The following is a 14,011-nucleotide window of genomic DNA, read 5'->3' as shown; positions in this document are numbered from 1 at the left end:
GCCAGTGTTATGAGGGAAGCTGAACTTGGCAACTTCCAGCGGCAGACAGAAGAATTTGGATATCCGGCTGACCAACTGGGCCAAGGACAGCAGGGATTCACAAGTGTGGTGGTTCCCCAGTTTGGTGTGGGTGGTTTCTCAGCTTCCCCCTATCCAGACTTTGACTACAAACTCCTGTATGGCCTGTACCCTCCTGGCACCCAGACTACCTTCAGCCAGCACCATGAGAGGGGCAAAGACTACTCACAGGCCGTCCACTACTTGACAGAGCATGCTTCTGATGACCATGGTTCTGTGCAGCAGAAAAAGGTCTTCCAAGCTGCCTCCTAGACTTCTGCAGGAAATGCTTGGGTTTCTCAAGACTGGCAGAAATGTATCCTGCATAAAAGATTCTGATCAGCTTTGGCCAATAAAGATGTTTAACTTGTATGTGGCTTTGGGGAATGCTTATTTATAATGGTTACAAAATGCTCTTACCTGAGGTAAATCAAAATGGAACTGTAGGCTACACTTCCTCCCTACACACCAATGCGGGTTGTGAAGTCTGGTGTTACAAGCCATATCCTGAGATTGGTAGCATAGCTGTGCACTCTAAGCATGGATGCTGCTTAGACTTGCAGGTGGTTGGCAGGGCCTCCATATGGCCATGGTTCCTGGGGAAAGTGGTGTAGCCCAATATGGGACTGTTCAGAATGACCACATTGCAGATAAAAGGTGGATGGGTTGTTTGTGGGACATGGCTAAAAAGCAAGAATTCTCCCCCAGTTGCAAAGCTCGCCTTTTGAACCTTGCACAGCTTTAGTCAAACGGGGAGCGGCTGATGGCTCTAATCCTGCAGTCGACTGCACACCAAGAGTTTCACCGTTACAGCAAACATTGCCACAGTACATGGTAGGAGACCAGGTTTTTGAGGCTCAACGGCTGCACATCAGACACCATGTTCTGCAGCACAGTGGCGCCACAAGGGGCAGTGTTATGACACGATTGTTGGATCTATTCCTGCTTTTAGCCTGAAGCATTTGGAAAGACTCCAGCAGATCCCAGTGAGTCTGCATTGGAAAATGCAGGTATGCATAATAGATACTTTTCTCAGGGGGTAGCAGCACTATGTAAACAGGGGAAGCCTCAACTTAAGGCCCAGCTCTGAGGCCTAAAGCCTGAATTATGGTTCTGCGTTAAATCGACGCAGAGCCTACGCCGTAGGGGACATATGCTCCAACGCGGAGAAGAGAGCAAATTTTATAAAGTGTATGAACTCACATATACTGTAACTGTTTTCACATGTGTTTGTCTTTTCTGAGGACTGCACAATTCATTCATATTTTCCACAATACTAATAGCAAACCTGCAACTGATCTGATCATTTCCCACATCTGTCATAGCCAGTGGACAGGAAAAAAGAAAACTCCAATTCATACACGTCTGTACGTATGCACACATTAAATGTACATATGGTTATGTATGTATAATTGACTGTTTATCTGACTGCATGTACATGACGTTATATTGTTATATTTCCATCTAAATAAGCATTTAAAGGTTACTTGTATTTACATGTCCATACATAGATAATATGTACATGTTTCTTTCATGTATTCTCTCTCTACATATATATATGTATAAATGCCCCCCCCACAGGCCTACACACACACACTACACAGACAATACACGCTCCACACACAAACATTATACATCTGAATGGGAATGCTCCTCCCGTTCTCTATCTGTCCTTTTCCCTGTTTATCCTACGTTAAAATGTCAGTCCTTTTAAGCTAGCACAACACATGTCTAGAGTTTCAGGCTTTCTTTCTAAAAGAAAGTTCACAAAGGTGACCATGGGGATGTAGATTAACACAGTAGACATCAGTGATCTAATATGAGAGGATGTTCAACCTAAAAACGTGAATAATTTGTCAGGAATGAATGAACCGTACGGGGGCAAGATCCACGTAAAGGATAGTCGGAGCGCTGCTGAAGATCAAATCTGAGGATTATTAGTGCATTCACAACAACACTGAGGTGAAATATTAACATTTTATTTATCATTTTTGATCCCCAGTGGTTGAATAGCTGCCTCATCCACAATGAGGAGATTTAGAAAGTGTGCTAAAATCATTGCCACTCAAGAAAAAAAAAGAAGTAAAGCTAGATTATGAGGAGAATACTTTTAAACTAAATCGTGTAAAAGTTTTCAACAGAATTTTGTCTTAATTTGGTTACAGTCAATAATGAGATTGCTGTTGTCCATCTAAATATAGTTTATGATGGGGATACTCCACCTACCTTAATGTGATTATCACTTAATGAAAATGCTAACTTAATTAGTTGCAAATTGCTATTTACACGTACATTTCTTAATGCAACCCTTTCCTCCATCTGATAAATGTTGGGAGTATTGTGGTCCATGTAAATGTAGTCAGTTGGAGCATCAGCTGAGGTAAGAACGGTTCCTTGGAGTCAGACCACAGCAGCTGTGTGTCGTTAGCCCGTTAAGCTGTGATTGGTCACAACTGGTCCCTGGCAACATTTAAAAACTCTCAGCCGTGCTGTTTTCTTTACTTCTGACTTTCATTATGAAGACTGCAGGCTTCTTCCTGAGGTTTGGTACAGTCTTGGTTGGAAGCAACTGTTTCCAGCTGGTTCTAGAAGTTTCTGATGTTGTTGTTCTTGTTTTTCAGGGTTTCCCTCTTTGTGTTGCTGATTGTGGAGTCATGTGGAATGCATTTGAAGGGTAGGCTATGAGATGCTAAAGACGTGGCATGTGTAGTTGTATCACACTTGGCTTAAATCATCTGTTTCTGTCCTCAGGATCAAAATCTCCCCAACAGAGTGGTGGTGGCAGCGGTGCTGGTGGCAACTTTGCCTCCTACCAGGGAGCACCCACAGGTCATTCAGCACCAGTACTCTACAGTGCCCCTAGAATGGTATCTGCACCAGTATTTGTCCAAAATCCTAACCCCCTTCAGCTTGTTGGCTACACTACTCCAGTAGGGAGCAGCCTGGAATCAGCTGCACCTGCTGTGGGATACTATGTCGGTACTGGCTCTGCTGTGCCCCTTCAGGCAGGAGCTGTCGGTACTGGCTCTGCTATGCCCCTTCAGGCAGGAGCTGTCGGTACTGGGTCACTTGTGCCCCTTTAGGCAGGAGCTGTCGGTACTGGCTCTGCTATGCCTCTTCAGACAGGAGCTGTCGGTACTGGGTCGCTTGTGCCCCTTCAGCCTGGCTATGTTGTCTCTGGTTCTTCTGTACCTTTTCAAGCTGGAGCTGTTGGTTCAGGACCGGCTGGAGAAGGTCAGTCTTGTCTACAAGATAAGTCTTTAGATGCATGGTACTAGTCTTGTGGTTGAGCACTGTATCCTGACTTTCTCCACAGAAACCGAGTGGGCTGTTCCTCCCCGACGCTTGACTGAAGCAGCAGATGATGCCAGTGACATTCTCCCATCACCCCCTCTACCACCACCTGAACCGAGCTTCCAGGCAGGAGAAGCTGCCAGTGTTATGAGGGAAGCTGAACTTGGCAACTTCCAGCGGCAGACAGAAGAATTTGGATATCCGGCTGACCAACTGGGCCAAGGACGGCAGGGATTCACAAGTGTGGTGGTTCCCCAGTTTGGTGTGGGTGGTTTCTCGGCTTCCCCCTATCCAGACTTTGATTACAAACTCCTGTATGGCCTGTACCCTCCTGGCACCCAGACTACCTTCAGCCAGCACCATGAGAAGGGCAAAGACTACTCACAGGCAGTCCACTACTTGACAGAACATGCTTCTGACGACCATGGTTCTGTGCAGCAGAAAAAGGTCTTCCAAGCTGCCTCCTAGACTTCTGCAGGAAATGCTTAGGTTTCTCAAGGCTGGCAGAAATATATCCTGCATAAAAGATTTTGATCAGCTTTGGCCAATAAAGATGTTTAACTTGTATGTGGCTTTGGCGACTGCTTATTCATAATAAAGGTTACAAAATGCTGTTAACTGAGGTAAATCAAAATTAACAATGCAAAATGGAATTGTAGGTTACACTTCTGCCAACACACCAATGCGGGTTGTGAAATTCTGGTGTTACAAGCCATATCCTGAGGTTGGTAGCATAACTGTGCACTCTAAGCATGGCTGCTGCTTACACTTGCAGGTGGTTGGCAGGGCCTCCATATGGCCATGGTTCCTGGGGAAAGTGGTGTAGCCCAATATGGGACTGTTCAGAATGACCACATTGCAAATAAAAGGCGGATGGGTTGTTTGTGGGACATGGCTAAAAAGCAAGAATTCTCCCCCAGTTGCAAAGCTCACCTTTTGAAGCTTGCATTGCTTTAGTCAAACGGGGAGAGGCTGATGGCTCTAATCCTGCAGTCGGCTGCACACCAAGCGTTTCACCGTTACAGCAAACATTGCCACAGTACATGGTATACTACCAGGAGACCAGGTTTTTGAGGCTCAACGACTGCACATCAGACACCATGTTCTGCAGCACAGTGGTGCCACAAGGGACAGTGTTATGACACGATTGTTGGATGTATTCCTGCTTTTAGCCTGAAGCATTTGGAAAAACTCCAGCAGATCCCAGTGAGTCTGCATTGGAAAATGCAGGTATGCATGATGAATAGGTACTTTCCTCAGGGGGTAACAGCCCTATGTAAACGAGGGAAGCCTCAACTTTAAGGCCCAGCTGTGAGGCCTAAAGCCTGAATTATGGTTCTGCGTTAAATCGACGCAGCCCGTAGGTAGGCTCTGCGTTGGTGTAACGCGGAACCATAAATCAACCTTAACTCTGAGACCAGTCTTGATTTTAAGACCGTCTTAACGTTGACCGCAGGGTCTTAAAACAAAGGAAATTAAGGAATGACACCAAAGCCTAGAAGTTTAGTGCCCTTTGGGGCAATGAAAGGGGTGGTATGAAAGTGACACGCGGGCAGTGCATTGATCATTGACCGTGATTTATAGCAGGTCCCCCTGCTGACAAGAGTGCTCTGATGTTGGGTAAGCAGCAGTGGCTTCCCAAACTTTGTTCTCTTTTCTTCCAAACTCTTCCACGGAGCTCACTCTGAGCTACATATGCTACATGCTCGTCAACGAGGAGAAGAGAGCAAATTTTAGAAAGTGTATGTACTCACATATAACTGTTTTCACATGCGTTTGTCTTTTTGGGGACTGCACAATTCATTCACCATTCATATTTTCCACAATACTAACTGCTAGCAAACCTGCAACTGATCCAATCATTTCCCACATTTCTGTCATAGCCAGTGGACAGGAAAAAAGAAAACTCCAATTCATACACGTATGTACGTATGCACACATTAAATGTACACATGGTTATGTAGGTATAATTGACTATCTGACTGCATGTACATGACATGTTATTTCCATCTAAATGAGCATTTAAAGGTACATGGATGAAGGTGGTATGAAATGGCGGATGAGGCCTACCCTCATGTGTCATTGTCTTTGCGCCCAGGCCATCGGGCTAAGGATTTAAGGGCTCCAAAGCAAAATTACAATGTGCTAGAAAACAGATTTCATTCCTGGGGAGATTGGTATCCCAAAAGGGGGTGTACATCTCTCCAGAACGCCGCCACTCCATCCTCCACCACCCCACACCCCTGGCTGTAGAGGACATGTTGTCCTTTTTAAGACTGACGACCTAATACCTGACTACACCTCCACCACCCAACCGTTGCACGACATAGTAAAATAACTAGGCGTGAGGAACCTAACGGCACAATTAGATTGGGCCGAGGCCGCAGAAAAAGCGTTTATTCTGCTTACACAATCGCTATCGTCGGCAGCAGTCCTCTCCACCCCAGATTACTCGTCTCCGTTTTATTTAGATGTTTCTGTAACAGGATCATCAGCAAGTGATGTCCTGTTCCAGAAAAAGGGGGAGTTAGGTTGGTAATCATGTATGACATGGAAACATGACACCCTACATGCACACAGCATGTAGCAGCTACGGCGAAATTAATCGGAAAAACGGCCACATTAGCTTCGTTCACAATGACTCCATTGAGACAAAGACGATTGTACAAAGAGCTAGAAGCACCAAATATTTCGTACACACACGAAGGAATCAACATGGCAGATCATATCACAGAGGGAGAACCACACAAGTGCATGGAAAGAATCGTTCGAGACGACAAAGCCAGGGAAGACTTAGCGGCAACACCATTTGACGAAGCGATTAATTTGTTTGTAGACGGATACTGTTTTAAACACTGGGACGAAGAGTTACAATCAGCATATGCGGTAGTAATCGAGGAAGACGAAACATGGGAAACAGTAGAAGCTCGAAGGATTGAAGGCATCTAATCAGAATCAGAATGAGATTTATTGGCCAAGTTTGAACATTGCCCAACAAGGAATTTGACTCCGATTATTTCGCTCACCACCCAGATTTAAAAGTAGCAACAGTAAATAACAAATGTACAGTAGATAAACAATGTGGCACTTATTAACATATATACGATTAAAAAAAGTGAAAGGTGCAGCAGTACTGAGGTAGACGTTGTAATGATAGCTCTTAATAAGAAATATTACATTTTTAAAAAGTGAGCAATCAGCCCAGAGAGTAGAAGTATTGGCAATAATAGCGGCCTTGAGATGGGAAACGGAGATTGGGATGAGTTGAGTTAAACCTGAGACCACCTGATATATTGTACAAGCATTATGGGAGTAGTTATATTCTTTAAGGTAAAGAATACCAGAATGGGCAAACAGATGGCGAGTAGGTGAATTAAATTTAGTCCAGGAGATGGCACGGGTCATTTTTTTTTTCTGTAAAAGTTCTAATTTTTTAGATAACTGGGATAAGTATTACACCAAATAATATTACAGTAATTGAAATGTAGTTCAAACAAAGTTTTATAAAGAATGAGTAGGACAGAGCGTGGGAGCAGGTGTCTCGGTTTGAAAAGCAGACCGACATATTTAGATTTTTAGATTTTTAGATATTTAGATATTTCGTTTTTGCACAAGGTGATCTATATGACAAGTATAGTTTAGAGTTTAGACAGTCATCAATGAGGGCCCCAAGGAACTTTGTAGAGTTTACTTTCTTTATTTCTTCATCATTTATTTTGATCTGAAAGACCAGATTTATCATATTCATTCGATTTTTATTGAAACTAAATGATATATAATTTGTTTTCTTAATATTAAGATAGATTTTGTTCATTTGAATCCAAATATCCACCTTAGAGAGCTCATTGTTAAGGAGGTCTTGAAGTTCATGGATGTTATGGGATACAAGAAGGGTTGTATCACTGGGCATTCCCAGAAAACATGCCAGTGGTTAGCCCCCTGGGGCAGATCATTTTCAACTTTATTCTGTGCGAAGATATGTCTTTATTTAACATTCAACAGTGAACTATGAAGGAGCTTAACAAGAAGGAATATGTTTTTCATTTATTGGAATAATTAATTTGATCATTATAGCACGGTGAGTGCCACGGGGGCCCGACCGACAGGATGGAGAGACACAGAGTTTAATGCAGACCCTCTTTATTTACCCACAAACACCACACACAGTGCAGAAGCACCTTCACAGCAGCTCCACAGCCCCTTTCTGCTGTGCAGCTATGCCTTATGAAGGCTGGCAGAGTGGAGAGGCTGATTGGGCCCACCTGTGCCCTAATCAGCCTGAGTGGCTGCAGCTCCTCCACCCTGCCACACACCCCCAACGCCAAACTCGCGCCGGGGTCTGTCCGGCCGAGCCTACTCCCCCCCCCGCCCTCTCGGAGCGGGAGAGGAAGCCCGGAACCCCCGGGCCTTCCTGGTCGGGGGGGTCGTCCCCGGCGTCGGCCCGCCCGCCGTGGAAGCTGCTCTCGGGGCCGGGCCCATGATGGCCTCGGGCCACACGGTGCGTCCAGGACCACCTCCTCCTCCGTGACGCAGACCCGCGTCGGCCGCTGGTCCGCCTCCAGGACCGCCTCCAGGACCGCCTCCTCCACGGCGCAGCCCTGGTCTGGAGCTGGCGTGTCCAGGACCGCCTCCTCCGTCACGCCGCCCTGCTGGTCAGCCTCCACCTCTGCCGCCGACTCCGCCATCGCATCCGACTCCGCCTCAGACTCTGCCTCCGACTCCATCCCAGGAGCCGTCGCCTGGCGGCCTGCAGCGACTGCCTCACGGCCGGTCGGCTGCAGCGCCGCCAGCGCTGCCGCGGCGAACCTCAGACGGGGTGCAGGGATGGGTCGCTCCGTTGGCCATGCCGCCTCGGGAGCCGTCGCCTGGCGGCCCGCAGCTTCTGCCTCACGGCCTCTCAGCTGCGGCGCCGCCAGCTCCTCCCGCGCTGCTGCGGCGAACCTCCGGCGTGGCGTAGGGGTGGGTCGGTCCGCGGGCATCAGCGCCGCCAACACAGCGAGCTGATGCCCGCCCTGGTCCCGGCGCAGGGCGGCCAGGTCCGCAATGGCCTGGGCGAGCGCGTCCAGGGCCCGCTCCATGCCTCTCCTCCCATCGGGCCCCACGTTGGGCGCCAGTATAGCACGGTGAGTGCCACGGGGGCCCGACCGACAGGATGGAGAGACACAGAGTTTAATGCAGACCCTCTTTATTTACCCACAAACACCACACACAGTGCAGAAGCACCTTCACAGCAGCTCCACAGCCCCTTTCTGCTGTGCAGCTATGCCTTATGAAGGCTGGCAGAGTGGAGAGGCTGATTGGGCCCACCTGTGCCCTAATCAGCCTGAGTGGCTGCAGCTCCTCCACCCTGCCACAATCATCGACCAGTATTTTGGGCAACTGTGCCGTAGTTTTGTGGGAGCTAATAATTTTTACTTTTTATTGCCTAGAAACGCCATTTTTTCCACAAAGGAAACGTTAATCAAGCGGACAATCCTAAGTACCCCCTGACCGCCTCAAAGATTTAACAGAGCAATTTGCAGGTCTGGATTGTTTATGTGTGTGTACACACAATGCCCAAAGGGAAAGAAATCAGTAATGTTCTTAAAGAAACAATTATTGCTGCACACCTATCTGTATAAAATTATAAAATAATGTATTAAATAATTTGAAGTTGAGTATTGTGTAGTATGTAAGATCATGAAGGCGTTTGGAAAACGCCGGATGGGACACGCAAATATGAAGACTAAATTGGCAAAAATCTGTGCACAGACCAAAATGACATGGGTGGACGTGCTACCCTTGGCCCTGATGGCCATGAGGATCTCGGTGAACACGGGCCACGGACTGACCCCGTACGAAATTCAGACCGGACGACTGTTTTCAGGGCTGCAGAACGCCTCTACTTGACGGAGACTGACAAATACCAACCTCGTCAGAAAGCTTACTTCTCTGAACTGCAAAGTTTGGTCTCTGCTTACTCCAAACAGGTCGGGGACTCCAGAGACAGACAGACACCAACCCCACAGACGGAGTGGGTTCTCCTGAGAGTCATCAGAGGAAAGTGCTCGGAGCCGAGGTGGACAGGACCCAGAACGGACCTCCCACGTCGTCCGACTCCACGGGAAAGATGACACGTGGTGTCACTGGTGACAGTGTGCACCACTCGACCCACCACGAAGATCAGAACCCCAGATCCGGCTGGATTTGGCGTAGCAGCGGACATCTGACCTGAGCCCTCAACAAAGGGGCAGAATAATCCCCTGGGCAGGTCCCACAGGTGTCAGGGTAGTCTACCCCTGACACCCGAAGAAAGAAGAAACACAGGGTGATCTCTGAGGAGAGATCAAAAGGGGAAATGTTGAATAAAATAATTCAAAACCACACTGAATATGTAAACTGCAAGTGCTGATTAACTGAATGTGTGTATGTGCTGAGCTTATTGTGAGTTTACTCTGACTTTTCACGGAAAGGACCATTCTGTACCAGGCACAGATAAGAGGGGTCACCAAGCAATAAAACCTCTGGTCATTCTCCCACTTTCTAAAAGCAATAAAACTTGGTCTCAGACACAGAGAACTCAGAACTCAGTGGAGCAGGCTGACTTCTCTCTCTGCAGAGGCTAACTTTTCCAGCTCGATCAACAAACCCGGAGTGATCAGGTTCGATCACAACAATGTCCAGACATAGATAATATGTACATGTTTCTTTCATGTATTCTATGTATATATCTATATCTATATATATATATATATATATATATATATATATATATATAGATATATATATATTGGGTATATAGAGGAGATTTAGAAAGTGTGCTAAAATCATTGCCACTCAAGAAAAAAAAAAAGTAAAGCTAGATTATGAGGAGAATACTTTTAAACTAAATCATGTAAAAGTTTTCAACAGAATTTTGTCTTATTTCGGTTACAGTCAATAATCCGATTGCTGATGTCCATCTAAATATAGTTTATGATGGGGATACTCCACTTACCTTAATGTGATTATCACTTAATGAAAATTCTAACTTAATTAGTTGCAAGTTGCTATTTACATGTAAATCTCTAAATGCAACTCTTTCCTCCATCTGATTATGTTGGGAGTATTGTGGTTCATGTAAATGTAGTCAGTTGGAGCATCAGCTGAGGTAAGAACGGTTGCTTAGAGTCAGACCACAGCAGCTGTGTGTTGTTAGCCCGTTAAGCTGTGATTGGTCACAACTGGTCCCTGGCAACATTTAAAAACTCTCAGCCCTGCTGTCTCCTTTACTTCTGACTTTCATTATGAAGACTGCAGGCTTCTTCCTGAGGTTTGGCACAGTCTTGGTTGGAAGCAACTGTTTCCAGCTGCTTCTAGAAGTTTCTGATGTTCTTGTTTTTCAGGGTTTCCCTCTTTGTGCTGTTGATTGTTGAGTCATGTGGGATGCATTTGAAGGGTAGGCTATGAGATGCTGAAGACATAACATGTTTAATTGTATCACACTTGGCTTAAATCATCTGTTTCTGTCCTCAGGATCAAAATCTCACTCTCTCACTGGTGGCAGCGGTGCTGGTGGAAGCTTTGCCTCCTACCAGGGAGCACCCACTGGTCATTCAGCACCAGTACTCTACAGTGCCCCTAGACTGGTATCTGCACCAGTACTTGTCCAAAACCCTAACCCCCCTCAGCTTGTTGGCTACACTACTCCAGTAGGAAGTAGCCTGGACTTGGCTGCACCTGCTGTGGGATACTATGTTGGTACTGGGTCTGCTGTGCCCCTTCAGGCAGGAGCTGTCGGTACTGGGTCTGCTGTGCCCCTTCAGGCAGGAGCTGTTGGTACTGGGTCTGCTGTGCCCCTTCAGGCAGGAGCTGTTGGTACTGGGTCACCTGTGTCCCTTCAGCCTGGCTATGTTGTCTCTGGTTCTTCTGTACCCTTTCAAGCTGGAGCTGTTGGTTCAGGACCGGCTGGAGCAGGTCAGTCTTGTCTACCAGATAAGTCTTTAGATGCATGGTACTAGTCTTGTGGTTGGGTACTGTATCCTGACTTTCTCCACAGAAACCGAGTGGGCTGTTCCTCCCCGAAGCTTGACTGAAGCAGCAGATGATGCCCAGACCATGGATGCCAGTGGCTTTCTCCCATCACCCCCTCTACCACCACCTGAACCTAGCTTCCAGGCAGGAGAAGCTGCCAGTGTTATGAGGGAAGCTGAACTTGGCAACTTCCAGCGACAGACAGAAGAATTTGGATATCCGACTGACCAACTGGGCCAAGGACAGCAGGGATTCACAAGTGTGCTGCTTCCCCAGTTTGGTGTTGGTGGTTTCTCGGCTTCCCCCTATCCAGACTTTGATTACAAACTCCTGTATGGCCTGTACCCTCCTGGCACCCAGACTACCTTCAGCCAGCACCATGAGAAGGGCAAAGACTACTCTCAGGCCGTCCACTACTTGACAGAGCATGCTTCTGACGACCATGGTTCTGTGCAGCAGAAAAAGGTCTTCCAAGCTGCCTCCTAGACTACTGCAGGAAATGCTTAGGTTTCTCAAGGCTGGCAGAAATATGTCCTCTGCATAAAAGATTCTGATCAGCTTTGGCCAATAAAGATTTTAACTTGTATGTGGCTTTGGGGAATGCTTATTTATAATGGCTACAAAATACTGTTAACTGAGGTAAACCAAAATTAACAATGCAAAATGGAATTGTAGGCTACACTTCCTCACACTCCACTGCAGGTTGTGAAAGTCTGGTGTTACAAGCCATATCCTGAGGTTGGTAGCATAGCTGTGCAGTCTAAGCATGGATGCTGCTTACACTTGCAGGTGGTTGGCAGGGCCTCCATATGGCCATGGTTCCTGGGGAAAGTGGTGTAGCCCAATATGGGACTGTTCAGACTATGACCACATTGCAGATAAAAGGTGGATGGGTTGTTTGTGGGACACGGCTAAAAAGCAAGAATTCTCCCCCAGTTGCAAAGCTCGCCTTTTGAAACTTGCACAGCTTTAGTCAAACGGGGAGCGGCTGATGGCTCTAATCCTGCAGTCGACTGCACACCAAGAGTTCCACCGTTACAGCAAACATTGCCACAGTACATGGTAGGAGACCAGGTTTTTGAGGCTCAACGGCTGCACATCAGACACCATGTTCTGCAGCACAGTGGCGCCACAAGGGGCAGTGTTATGACACGATTGTTGGATCTATTCCTGCTTTTAGCCTGAAGCATTTGGAAAGAATCCAGCAGATCCCAGTGAGTCTGCATTGGAAAATGCAGGTATGCATAATAGATACTTTTCTCAGGGGGTAGCAGCACTATGTAAACAGGGGAAGCCTCAACTTAAGGCCCAGCTCTGAGGCCTAAAGCCTGAATTATGGTTCTGCGTTAAATCGACGCAGAGCCTACGCCGTAGGGGACATATGCTCCAACGCGGAGAAGAGAGCAAATTTTATAAAGTGTATGAACTCACATATACTGTAACTGTTTTCACATGTGTTTGTCTTTTCTGAGGACTGCACAATTCATTCACTATTCATTCATATTTTCCACAATACTAATAGCAAACCTGCAACTGATCTGATCATTTCCCACATCTCTGTCATAGCCAGTGGACAGGGAAAAAGAAAACTCCAATTCATACATGTCTGTACGTATGCACACATTAAATGTACATATGGTTATGTATGTATAATTGACTGTTTATCTGACTGCATGTACATGACGTTATATTGTTATATTTCCATCTAAATAAGCATTTAAAGGTTACTTGTATGTACATGTCCATACATAATATGTACATGTTTCTTTCATGTATTCTCTCTCTACATATATGTATAAATGCCCCCCACAGGCCCACACACACACTACACAGACAATACACGCTCCACACACAAACATTATACATCTGAACAGGAATGCTCCTCCCGTTCTCTATCTGTCCTTTTCCCTGTTTATCCTACGTTAAAATGTCAGTCCTTTTAAGCTAGCACAACACATCTTTAAAGTTACAGGCTTTCTTTCTAAAAAAAGTTCACAAAGGTGACCATGGGGATGTAGATCCACACAGTAGACATCAGTGATTTAATATGAGAGGATGTTCAACCTAAAAACGTGAATAATTTGTCAGGAATGAATGAGCAAGATCCATGTAAAAGATAGACGGAGCGCTGCTGATGATCAAATCTGAGGATTATTAGTGCATTCACAACAACACTGAGGTGAAATATTAACATTTTATTTATCATTTTTGATCCCCAGTGGTTGAATAGCTGCCTCATCCACAACGAGGAGATTTAGAAAGTGTGCTAAAATCATTGCCACTCAAGAAAAAAAAGAAGTAAAGCTAGATTATGAGGAGAATACTTTTAAACTAAATCATGTAAAAGTTTTCATCAGAATTTTGTCTTAATTCGGTTACAGTCAATAATCAGGTTGCTGTTGTCCATCTAAATATAGTTTATGATGGGGATACTCCACCTACCTTAATGTGATTAGCACTTACTGAAAATGCTAACTTAATTAGTTGCAAGTTGCTATTTACACGTACATTTCTTAATGCAACTCTTTCCTCCATCTGATTATGTTGGGAGTATTGTGGTCCATGTAAATGTAGTCAGTTGGAGTGTCAGCTGAGGTAAGAATGGTTCCTTAGAGTCAGACCACAGCAGCTGTGTGTCGTTAGCCCGTTAAGCTGTGATTGGTCACAA

Source organism: Cololabis saira, chromosome 2 (assembly GCF_033807715.1).
Source record: "Cololabis saira isolate AMF1-May2022 chromosome 2, fColSai1.1, whole genome shotgun sequence".
Lineage (NCBI taxonomy): Eukaryota > Metazoa > Chordata > Actinopteri > Beloniformes > Belonidae > Cololabis > Cololabis saira.
This window is presented reverse-complemented; position numbering follows the sequence as displayed.